At 45.3% G+C, this 12,229-nt stretch overlaps 1 protein-coding gene and 1 long non-coding RNA gene across 8 annotated transcripts in view; one reads left to right on the top strand and one right to left on the bottom strand.

Annotated features, from left to right (window-relative positions):
* Window positions 1-2,672: 2,672 nt before the first annotated feature.
* LOC143830454 (uncharacterized) lies at window positions 2,673-8,284 on the bottom strand. 2 transcript variants are annotated; one of them, XR_013228454.1, is made up of 3 exons: window positions 8,191-8,284; window positions 7,825-8,117; window positions 2,673-7,087 (listed from the first exon to the last, which is right to left on the bottom strand). It is a non-coding gene; the product is annotated as an uncharacterized LOC143830454 (long non-coding RNA). The 2 variants fall into 2 exon arrangements; XR_013228455.1 differs by having other exon boundaries at window positions 7,825-8,069.
* A 5-nt stretch (window positions 8,285-8,289) lies between these two features.
* The window catches only part of LOC143830453 (uncharacterized), a 215,637-nt gene continuing 211,697 nt past the window's right edge, over window positions 8,290-12,229 (top strand). For 3 of the 6 annotated variants that reach the window (XM_077322980.1, XM_077322976.1, XM_077322979.1), the window contains exon 1: window positions 8,290-8,426. The gene's annotated coding sequence lies outside the window, so the exon portion shown is untranslated. The other 3 variants (XM_077322981.1, XM_077322977.1, XM_077322978.1) reach the window with 2 other exon arrangements.

The following is a 12,229-nucleotide window of genomic DNA, read 5'->3' as shown; positions in this document are numbered from 1 at the left end:
TTGGACTAAGGACACATGCTTGGGTTAACATGCAGAGCTAATATCATTAGCCAACTGCCTCAACTGAGGATCACTGCCAGCCACTAGACTCCCCTGCCATGGCCTCTGACTGACACTTCTGGCTGCTCATCTACCCTGCCCATTTGAATGGGAGAACCTGTGATAAGTCAGAGTACTGATAATTCAAGTCATTATTTGCACACTCTCCTGCCTTCTCCTTCTGGGCTGCAGAGGGGCCTGACCCAAAAGAACGGGGCCAGCAAGTGGGCAATGAGAGTAAGGAGGAAAGTGTAAGGAGTGTCCAGATTATGCAAGGAGATGGTACTGCTTTACTCTGCTCTGCTTAGACCTCACTTACAAGAGGGCAACAAAAATGGTAAGGGCTTTGGAGACCAAGACATATGAGGAAAGTTTGAGGGAGCTTGGTCTGTTTAGCCTGGAGAGAAGATGACTAAGAGGTGATATGTTAGTCATCTTCAAGTACTTGAAGGGCTGTCATATAGAAGATGGAGCAGAGTTTTTTTCTGTTGTCCCACACGGTTGGACCAGAACCAATGGGTTTAAACTAATTCAAAAGAATTTTCAGCTAAACGTCCGGAAGAAGTTCCTGACTGTTAGAGCAGTTCCTCAGTGGAATGGAGGTGATGGGTTCTGCTTTGGTTGCTTTTAACATGAGGCTAAATAACGACCTTGCAGAAATGCTGATTCTGTGGGCAGAAGGGATTGTGTCCATGCTTAGCTCTTGTGGCCCTTTCTTGCAACCCAGATAAATGCCATTCACCACTTTGGGGTCGGGCAGCAAATTTCCTCCAAGCCAGACTGGCCAGGGATTCTGGTTGTGTGTGTGTGTGGGGGGGGGCATCATCTGGGCGTGGAATAGCTGAGTAGCTGTTAGGGATTCCAGGAACTAAACTGGAATTCAGAACTGATATTACAATATTGATGGCATTGCTCTGACAGTATTTCTCTCCCACCTCATGGGGGACCCAAGAGCATTGTCAGGAGGACAGCCACCAGAAGAAGATAACTTGCAAACCTAAACCAGGAAGAGCCACAGGTTCACAGAGTCACATGTGGCCTCCAGGTCACTAGCACTGCCTAAAAGCCTTCTTCAGGCTCCAAATGTAACATGAACGTGCAAACTCAGCCCCTGTGATTGGTAAGCATCATGAGGCTTCTGAATTGCCCAAGCCTATGTCAGATATTAGGAACTTGGCCTTCTACCTGAAATAATCAACAAAGCAGAACCACCTGTCTACTAAATACCAGCATCCAGCATCAGCCAACTACTCCTGCTTAAGCCTAGTCCCTGGCCTTAATATAGGGCCTAGGATGGAGCATATGTACTTCTGATATGGTTCTCGATGTATGGTCCTATGCTTAACCACAGTGATGTTTTTTTTACACTGGAAGAAGAGTCATTCAAAATTAGGTAGGCCTCTAGATCCATCATGTTGAGAATTCTCATGGGAATTGTAGTCCATGAACATCTGGAGGACCACAGGTTGACTACCCCTGTTTTAGGGAATTAAAATTCATCAGTGATCTCAGCCCTCCCCTCAGCCCTTTCTGCCCTTCTATTCTCCTTCTGATTCCTCCCTAGTCTGACATCTGATGGGCCTGTATGGTTGTAAATCCTTATCAGTAACAATTGGTGCAATAGTGATTAATTGTAGCATTGTAAATTTTATAATGTTGTTAGTATAGCAATCAATTCCAAAAATGGGTGGGGTTATTTTTAATATATTTTTAAAATTTGTTTATTATTGGGTGATGTGAACATATATGGTCTTGTTGACCCCCCCCCCATAGCCAATGATGGGCCTAGAGGAGGTGGGACGGGGAGGGGCCTCGGTGGGTGTTTACACAGCTATGCTTCCCAATCATATTCTGCAAAATCACAACACTTTTGGAGTTTCTTGACACCTGAAGAATGTTTCATGGGTTTCTCAACCATAAAAAAGTTGAGAAAGGCTGGCTTAGTCTTAAAGTAGTGCCATGGAACACTATAAATGCCTTGCCATCTATGGAGCTGGAAGAGAATGGTGGGATTACTACACTTTTTTCTTATATGCCACTTTTCTCTATCAGAAGGAGTCTCAAAGCAGCTTACAATAGCCTTCACTTTCCTGTCTCCGCAACAGACACCCTGTGGTAGGTGAGGCTGAGAGAGCCCTGATATTACTGCTTAATCAGAACAGCTTTATCAGTGCTGTGGCTAGCCCAAGGTCACCCAGCTGGCTGCATCTGGGGGAGTGGGGAATCAAACTTGGCTCGAGAGAATAGAAGTTGGCACTCCTAACCCCTACACCAAGCTGGCTCATGTAGAGAAACCAAAATAAACTCTAAGAGGATACTGTGGTAGACAAAACATTGGGGAATGGTGCAAAATCATTGTAGCAGGTACAGTTAATCAGGATTCAAGGTGGAATATAAGATGGATATAGCTGAGACAATGAGCGAAGAGTAAAATATACGCTGATTTGTGGGTGTTAATATCGAAGTCCGAAGCAGGTCATATTTAGATAGATTTGGAACACTCTTATATTTGTGAGAACATTCAGAAGGCCTCTGATTGTACTGTGGCATGAACAGCAAACCAATTATGAAATGAATAGAGTCTGTCAGGAGTCCCTTCATTAATTACTACACAGACACAGTTAGGAAGGAAGGATTCTAAAGCAAAAATCTCATCTTCAACAAAGCAAAAGAATGCACCCCCACACTCTTTTCCAGGGATTTAATTGCCTGTACATTGCTCTCTTGTGGTTTACAAAAATATGTCAGGGAAACTAAAAAATTCATTTGTGAAAGGAAGTACCTCAGTCACCCCCTGAAATCATATCTTTTAGAGCTTTTTTGAAAACAAGTATCTTTTGTGAGATCTGAGTAGGCTTCTCTGGTACTTTCCCATTCATTCTCTAAATGATTTTAATGTTGTTTTTGCTCAGCTTTTACTGTCAGAAATCAGCTTTCATCACTAGGCCAGGGTCCTCCGTTCAGCATTTTTAGAGCAGTCAGGGGTGAGGGCATGGAATTCCCTTGCCATTCGTAACAAATTGCAACTTGGCTGTTCAGGTCTATACATGACTCCCTTTGCAGCAACAGATCATGGACCGATAGTAAATCAGATCAAGTATGTTTTCTTAATTTTAGATTTGGTCGAAGTTAATCTATTTAATAGTAAAAACATCTGGCCTTGCTCTGTTTTTAGACTGTTCTCTACAGCAGGAACCTTGTTACCATGGGACCAACGGAGTCAGACAAGGTCAACATTTTGCAGTGTACCTGCATAGAGGCATTTCTATGCTTATATTTGCAGACTTTATAGAAATCATATTAAGGATAAAAAGTTGATCTTGTAAGACTTTGCAGCAAACTCAAGCACACTGAAGAGCTTGAGCCTGAAACATTCTGAAGAAAATGAAATCTAGGGCACGAATGCCCAGAAATGTGCTATTACATTAATTTATAAATGGACTGCAGCTAACTAAGAATCTAGTTGAACAATTGATTCCATAAAATATATACTTCTGCGTCACAATGAAACATACATTACATTGAAGTTTTTCTCTTCTACTACCACTTTTATTATCCCGAAGTCACAGGAAATGCCAAATGCTTCATTCAGTTTAAGATACATAGAACAGGAAACTCTGTTCTCTACTGGGCCAGTGCTAATAGCAGTAAAATTGTAACACACATAGTAAAATGGATTATTCAGATGGTTTTCTTTTGTTATTTAAAAATATATGGCATTTGTCATAATTTGAAATCAACCAGTCAAGGATGCTCTCATATACTCGACAGAGGAACACATAGTGTAATGGTCAGAGCGTTCAGTTAACTATTGGATGGGTGCATGTCTTTCTTGTGGGTGGGGATTATGGGAACCAAATGTTGAATGAAGTGTATTCAGACTGTTTGAATGTAGTTAACTGAAGGGAAAACCATGCAGCTTAATTACATGCTGCTTTTTCACAGCTGCTGTCACTGAATAAGTATGCTGTTAAAAGAAAAAAAAGAAAATAATGGAATACCACTACACTAAGTAAAGTCTGAATCCTTCCTCCCAACTAAAGACGCTTCCTCCCCCCACCCCTGACCTGACTCTGAAGTTAGAGGAATGATCTTGGAAGGTCCTCTAGCCTAAAATGAGATATTGCAAAAAGGTCTGACATTTTGTGTTGAAATTAGGGTTGCCTGGCAACTGGTAGGATGTTGGAGTGACCCTCTGGTATTCGGGCAAAAACTCTATTGCTACATGAATTGGATGTCTCAAAGGGAATTGTGGGAAATTATGAATATAGCAAGAGGCTGGGTAATGCAATATCTTTTCTATCAATATTTACGGGGTCTGTTCCCTGGGAGAAATTATTCTTAAATAAAGATGACAATTAAGCTTATACTCAAGGGGATTTATTTGGGAAAAATATTAGCGTACATTGAAAACACACACAAGCAAACACAAACGCAGAGGAGAGGACACGCAGAATTGGGTTTAAACTTCAAGTACAACGATATAGGCTAGATATCAGGAAAAAGTTTTTCACAGTCAGAGTAGTTCAGCAGTGGAATAGGCTGCCTAAGGAGGTGGTGAGCTCCCCCTCACTGGCAGTCTTCAAGCAAAGGTTGGATACACACTTTTCTTGGATGCTTTAGGATGCTTAGGGCTAATCCTGCGTTGAGCAGGGGGTTGGACTAGATGGCCTGTATGGCCCCTTCCAACTCTATGATTCTATGATTCTATACATAGCCTTAAGTTCTATGGGGGGAAAGTTAGGGAAATACTACACCTGTCTTGGGTCCAAGCAGCAAAGACACAAGGTTAACAACATCAGGAGTGGAAAGGATACCAGGTATGGAAGGGTATATGAGATCACTAGAATGTGAGGTATGGAGCAAGCTCATCAAGCAGAACCCTACCTTGGCTAGGTGTAATGTTTCACTAATGGCGGAGGAGTACAATAGGAAACATTTAGGGGCAAGAGATGCTGCTAGACAGAAATTGCACCGGACAAAAGAGATAAAAGACGTTTCAGTTAGTTATTGAAGAAAAATACCTTTCTTATTTCTGGTCTGATGGTCTTAGGTTGGGAGGAGAGTTTTCTATAATGTGCACATTTAGCTGTCAGTAAGGCAAGCAGTAAGTAGAAGATGAAGTTCTAGTCCAGCTCAAACCAGAAGAAAATCTGGTATGGCTTTATAGGCAAGAGAAAGAAACTAGTGAAGCCAAACAAGATGGAGACCTGGCCTGGCTTCCTAGGTTTGTTAAGGAGCCCTACTGAGTCCATAGTCTCTGCCAGGCTGGTTTCTGCATGTACCAACCCACTCCAATCATGGGTTTCAGTGCATAAAAGTATCTCTGTGTGAAGCACCCTTCCATTATGGGCCATTTATAGTAACACTATGGTAGATTTGGCTTCTACTATATTTTTTTTTTTGCCGAAATACCAGCATGTCACTCCCGATGTCCTAGAAATTATGGCAACTTCTGGATCATGTAGGTAATTATGCTGGATCTCTCTCTTTTTCTGAGTACGTTCCTCCCCACTAGCCAGCTAATCAGCAGTGGGGATGTGGGGCCTAGGAGCAGGGGACCCTCACCTTCAACAGGGAATCTAGAAATCCTAATTGAGGTTATTCCCTTGGCAATTGTGTCCTTCCCTTTTTGACAGTGTAACTCACTGTCTGTTGACTGAGCTATACACATTCTCATACAGCTTTATGGAAGTAGTAGTTTAAACCCCGCAAATCCACAAAATAGTTGATTTTTTAATGTAAAAACTGCTAAATTAATCTCAAAACAAGCCATAACACAGTGTCCCTGGCACATGTTTTCTATACTTAAAATTATGAAGTAAGGCACTTGAACTGTCTCAGTCTGGAATTGAGCAAACTGTGAGTGACCTGTGCTTCAAAAGTAGGTCACTCCAGTTACTCAATCATTGCCCTGGTCTTCTCTGATCATTGAGAAAATTGAATTTGCTTTTGCAGAAAAGCAAAAAATGTAGAAGTCTGTGCCAGTGAAAAGTTCCTGTCAAGAAACAAATGATGTTGACCATTGAACAGCAACTTCATGGATATCTTGACTGCAGTTTTTACCCGGTAGACCAAAGCTACAGAACATGATTTTCTAGTTGAACATAATTTTTATAATCTGCCTAGCTAAAAGAAGGACAATTGATGTGTCAAATTGGGCTGTTTGAGCCTTTGAACTAAGTCACATCCTCAGTGGACTTTTCCACAAGGAAGAGGGTATGAGTGAATTATATAAAGCAAAGAAAGATTTTGTTGTTGTTGCATAAGGAATTCTAGGTGCATATTCAGAGGTATTCTGAAAGCATGAATACAGAAAGGACAGCTTTTGACTAGCTGGGAAACAGAAACCACAATGACTGACTTGAGAAAACATTCAGAATGAGGATCAAATAGGGCTGCTAGGCTGTGCCTGGTAAGTGACATGAGCTTTGAGAGGGATATAGGGTAGTTCTAGGAATTGCTGGGAACTCTATAGTAAAAACATTTACATTTTCCACTGCTTTCCCAAGCGATGATGGGCAACAAGGGATGCCAGAAAGGGGGCTTCCTGCTGTAGCTAAAGGCCTGAGAGTTCTAGAATAAAACCATGGGAATAAATTTGATAACTTTAAGATTACTTCACTTCATTCTGAATTAACACTATAGGAATAAGTTTTAGATATTTTAAAATTCTCAAGCTTTTGGCTAACAAAACTAAGATCAAATTACGTGGCTAGATATCAGGAATTCTTTGTTCATTGTCAGAATAGTTCAGCAGTGGAATTGACTGCCTAAGGAGGTGGTGAGCTCCCCCTCACTGACAATCTTCAAGTAGCGGCTGGACAGATATCCTGGATGCTTTAGGCTGACCCTGCTTTGACCTGGGGGTTGGACTAGATGGCCTGTATGGGGCCTTCCAACCCCATGATTCTGATTCTATGGTTCTAAATGCTCAATGAGAAATTTGTGTCTTCCAATCTCAGACCCATGCATGCCTTTTCCTTCTTGTTACCAGTTCATCTGGACAAGTGGGCAGAAGCCTGAAATGGCCCTTGATTGATGTAATCTGTGAGGAGACAAAGGCTGAAGTCAATAAAATAAAATATATTATGAGTATCTTTGAACAGGCAGGCACACAACTGCCTATAATTACAGACTGAAGTAAAGAACTTGAAGAACTAGTAGGAACTACCTGCTTCTGCTGGTAACCACTGTTATTTTTTTTTCTATTGAGGGTGATGGATTGTAACTTGGCAAGTGAACCATTATCTAGTGTCTTGGGACCTGGACCAGCTAGGTAAAATACACATTTTATGGTAGAACTAGGAACTGAAGCCCGTTGTACGCTTAAATACAACGGGCGCTAGCATGGTCTGATGGGTGAGTGTTTGGCTTAGAAGTCCTGGGTGTGAAGGAAGGGAGCAGAAAGATGCAGTGGCAAGAACACGGGAGGGAGGCAGGCAGGCAGGCAGGCAGGCAGGCAGGCAGGTAGGCATAGAGAAAGGGAGAAAGAGAGAGAGAAGGGGAGAAAGGAGATGAAGCAATGGGAGAAAGAAAGAAAGAGAAATGGATGGAAGGGAGGGAGAACGGAGAACGGTCTGGATGGATAGAAGGGAGGAAGAAAGGAAGGGGGGAAGGACTCCTTACCCCCTGGGCCAGAAGCACAGCCGGGGCCTGGCTCCCTCCCCCTCCTGGCCGCAGCAATACAGAAGGTGGCAGGCTGGCAAAGGCTCTGAGGAGTGGATGTGGGTGGCCTCTCTGCAGACTTGGGGGGGGGGTATCTTAGGCTGGGACAGAACTTACTGTCTTGTATGCAGGCCTGAAAGCTACAGGCAGAAATCCTCCAGGCTTTTCAAGGGAATGTCCCTGGAGATGAAGACTTGGCACAGGACAGCTCTCCATGAGTGCTTGCTCGGGATATCTCCAGACCTCTGCACAGGATTGCTAAAAGGTGTTGGTGGACACAGTACATTCCACAGGCTTCGTGAAACTTCTCAAGTAGTTCTTCCTCATTAGCAGCCCGTGCGCTTCTCCCAGGAGCCTGCAAGCTACAGTTCCCAGGCAGAGAGAAAAAGAAGCAGCAACCGGCAGCTTCCCTGTTAATGATTTACTTAAGTCATTGTATGTTTGTTTGGCCGGGGAGTGGGGGTTAAATCTCTGCCTCCTCACCTGTAGCTGTGAAGTCCCCGCCTCCTCATTAGCAGCCCGTTTGCCTCTTCTGGGAGCCTGCAAAGTGCAGCTCGGAGAGCTGGAGAAAAAAAAAGCAGCAACTGGCAGCTTCCCGGTGTTGCAAGTGGAGCTCTTGAGTCCAACATGAGGCAAGAGAGATGGCCTTGAAGCATGGGGGGAGGGGCAGCATTAACCAGAGCTGGTTTTGAAACAACCTGGCCAGCTCTCGCAAACGGGTAAGAGACTTCAAAGCGGAACAGGAAGGCACGTGGGGGCCAAGCAGAGGAGTTTCTCAAATGGAGCCGACAGACCATGGCTATGCAGCAGCCCCGGGAGCCTAACCTGTTTGCATGTTGCCCCCCAAGTAAGAATAGCAGGAAGAATTTTGTCAGTGTGGCTTCAAAGGCCACTGGTAAGAGCGGGCTTTGAAAGGTGAGTCAGGAAGGCATGTGGAGGCGGCTGACGGCGGCTGGAGCGGCGGCCAGCAATGCTGGCATGCATAGAAGGCGGCGGTTTGGGGTGGGGGGAGGCAGGTTGTTGCCAAGGGCCTGATTAGGCCTTTGGGGCCGGAATGGAAAGCGGAGGGCCTATGGAGTTGGGTTGGGTGGTTGTGCAGCCTGAGACCCTCCCCCGTCACCCGTCGGCCCTTGAGGTCTCCCCCCTGCACGGGCCCTACCTGAGTCGTTGCAGGGTAGGGAGGAAACAATGTTGGGCATGCTCGTCGGCGGGGCTGGTGTTGGCCGTGCTTGTTGCTGCGTCGGTGCGGCTCGGGGCGGCTCTGCCGGTTCTGGTGCAGTGGAGGCCGGCAGCTGCTCGAGGCTGGCCGGGCCGGTGGTGAGGTGTTGTCCCCTGAGGCGGTGTGGCCGAAGCTGCTGCCGGCGCTGCTGCGGGTGGCAGCGGGGCCACGGCTGCGGGGAAGGCAATGGCGGCTCGGTCGCGGGTGGTAGGAAGGCTGGTGTGTGGCGGCAGGTGGTAGGAAACCACGTGGGTTGGTGGCAAGGCGGCCTGCTCGCAGCTGGGGCCGGCGCCGGCTCCTCATCGCCGGGCTGGCAGGAGGCAAGCTGCCGCGTCGGGTGCGATTGAGAAAATGGCGGCAGCGGCCGATAGGCAAGGGAGCCCCCGGCAGCTGCACTCCGCTTGAATGCCGGGGGCACCCTCGGGCGGCAGCCTGACACGGTGAGGCGCTTTGCGCCTCTCGCCGCGTCAGGCCGCCGGGCAGGGAGCCCCCGGCAGCCGCGCTCTGCACGGCTGCCGGGGGCTCCCTTGCAGGCGGCCTGGCCAGTGGCAAAGGAGCAACTGCGAGCCGCGCTATGCGCGGCTCTCAGTTGCTGGGGCTGGGAATTGGAGGGACCAATTGGCAGGCGCTGTGCGCCTGCCAACTGGTCCCTCCAATTGTCTGTCCAGAGGAAGGGTCCAATCCGGACCCTTCCTCATCCCAGACACATCCCGCCCCAGAACCCCTTATCCTTTTATTTAGTCGGTGTTAAGATAAAAAGCCTTGGTGGGTTTGTTTTGCCATAGTTCTCAGTTGTTCCTCAAAAAAGGTGTTCTTGTCTGTATATACCGAGCAATAATTCCTGGGGTAGCAAAGAAGTATCTTTACAATGAGAAATGAAGTCAGGCCACACATCTGGGACTGTGTTCAGGGGGCAATCTGGTCAAAGGCATAAATTAGCATATAAACCATGCTGGGTTTACTCAGATATGCTACTATAAAAATTTGAAATATGAAAATTAAAGAAGAAAGATATTATGAAGGGATTAAACCAACATGCTTTTTCCTGAGGAAACAGATAACAGCATCGTGCCATGAGATATTTTCTGCTGTCAGAACCATTCCTGCTTCTTCTCCATTGTTTTTCAGATCCTGTGAACCTGATTCAGGGTTATCATGAGGCAATGTGGGAGAATAGAAAGAAACTTTCATAGCCTGGGGGCTTAAGCAGCCCTTCCCAAATCTGCAGTATGTTAGGGGACTTCAGCTCCCTAAAGTAATGTTAGTGTTTCTGCATTCCTGACTCAAAGTTCCTTTTAACTGTATCTTAGGGAGGTATGCATAAACAGCACATTATTTTAGTCAGCAGGAATTAATTATTGAAATCAATTATTGCTTCTTTTAGACTGCTGAAGTCAGTCTACTGTGAGCTGACTAAAAAAAATCTTGCCTTGCTTGCTGTCCTTGTGCACAAAGGCTAAAATAAATGAAAGGGGAAAGGACAGGCGCTTCCTTCACCCAGGTCTCTCTCTCTCTTTTTGGTAAAGTTTTATCAGGTCATTTATTTGTATTGCTAGGAAATCTGTCAGTTCATAACCCTTTTATTAAGTCCTTTTGCCTCAGGGTGTATTTTTAGACAGGTTGTATTAAAAGTGAAAATGTGCTTTCTAAAATTGGGAACAAGACGGTTTTCTTCTGACACATACTTTTTTCCCAGGTCAACCATACTCTCAGCAGCAAAATAAAAATAAAATTTTATAACTAAGAATTTTGTTACAATAAATACTAGCCTTAACTTGGTGACGAAGAAGCCGTGGCATGAATAAAGCTAATTTTCAGTATGGTCCCATCTCAAAAAACTTAAATCCAGAAACTGGAGCTCTTTTTACAAACCTGACTAAAGCTCCAAGTTTGCAGAAAAATCTGAAATCTTGCACACATGCACACGAAAATATCCTGGGGTTTCATCCTTCCAAATAATAGAAGTAGTACCTATACCTTTATGAAAGGAGACTTCAGTGGCTAATGGAAGTATTGCTAGGCCTGCATTTAAACCTCAGTTTCTGTCAGGACAAGAGCCCTTTCCAGGACTATTTTGGTTTCCTATTCCACCCCTTCCACCAACTACCGGGGGACAGCAGCAACCTCCACATAACATGTGTGATTTGGCCAAGTCCAGCAGTGGATCCCACAGGACTGCATTCAACTAATTTAATTTTTATGTATTGTCATTCTTGAGATTTAAATTGGAGTTTTAAGAGTTTTTTTAATATTTACATTATAAGCTGTCTTCCGTTCTGCAAGGCAAAAAGGCAGTTAATACATGTTTTAAGTAAATAAATACACTCCCTTGAGCAACTTGGTACTGCACAACATTTTGCAATTTTGCCAAAATTTCTTGATAAGAGGCTGTCATGGGGAGGGAAAGAAATTTCCATGGCTCACCTCAACCATTTCCACATTAGGAGACATACCTCATTTTAGCCTAGTTTTGGACTTTGATTGGGGGATGTGAGTTGGCACTCTTCTTTCCGCATTTGGCCTTCCTCCCCTCTTTTTCCAGGCTGTTAATTTGCCATGTTTTCTGTATTGGGGATGGAAGGAGGCAGCCTCCCATAATGCTTTGCTCCCTTCCCCATTCCAAAAGGCTTTTTTGTGTAAAATGGTGCCTGCTTACACCTTTCTTTTAATCGTGCCCCTTCATTCCACATTCCCTCACCTCCCCCCTTCCCCCTCAAGATTTTTGTTTTTTAAATTAAAAAACAAATCTATGGCATTGCTAAGCAATATTGTGTGTGTGTGTGGGGGGGGGGGTTGGTCCCTGGAGCATTGGAGAAAGCAGATGGGAACTTCCCCCATTTGAGCCTACAGCCAGCTTCTGAAGGACCGGGGTAGGGGGAGAGGCAGGCATGGAAAAATTCATGTATAGCTTCACGAGTGTCAGGATCAGTCCCTGTTCTCTGCCATGATTGAGCCAGGCTGACCAGAGAGACTCCATCTTTGTGTGTGTGTAACCTGTGATTGAGCCTCTTGTGGCGCAGAGTGGTAAGGCAGCCGTCTGAAAGCTTTGCCCATAAGGCTGGGAGTTCAATCCCAGCAGCCGGCTCAAGGTTGACTCAGCCTTCCATCCTTCCGAGGTCGGTAAAATGAGTACCCAGCTTGCTGGGGGGTAAACGGTCATGACTGGGGAAGGCACTGGCAAACCACCCCGTATTGAGTCTGCCATGAAAACGCTAGAGGGCGTCACCCCAAGGGTCAGACATGACTCAGTGCTTGCACAGGGGATACCTTTACCTTTACCTTTAACCTGTGATTATGACTCTG

This window comes from Paroedura picta, chromosome 2 (assembly GCF_049243985.1).
Source record: "Paroedura picta isolate Pp20150507F chromosome 2, Ppicta_v3.0, whole genome shotgun sequence".
NCBI lineage: Eukaryota > Metazoa > Chordata > Lepidosauria > Squamata > Gekkonidae > Paroedura > Paroedura picta.
This window is presented reverse-complemented; position numbering and strand designations above follow the sequence as displayed.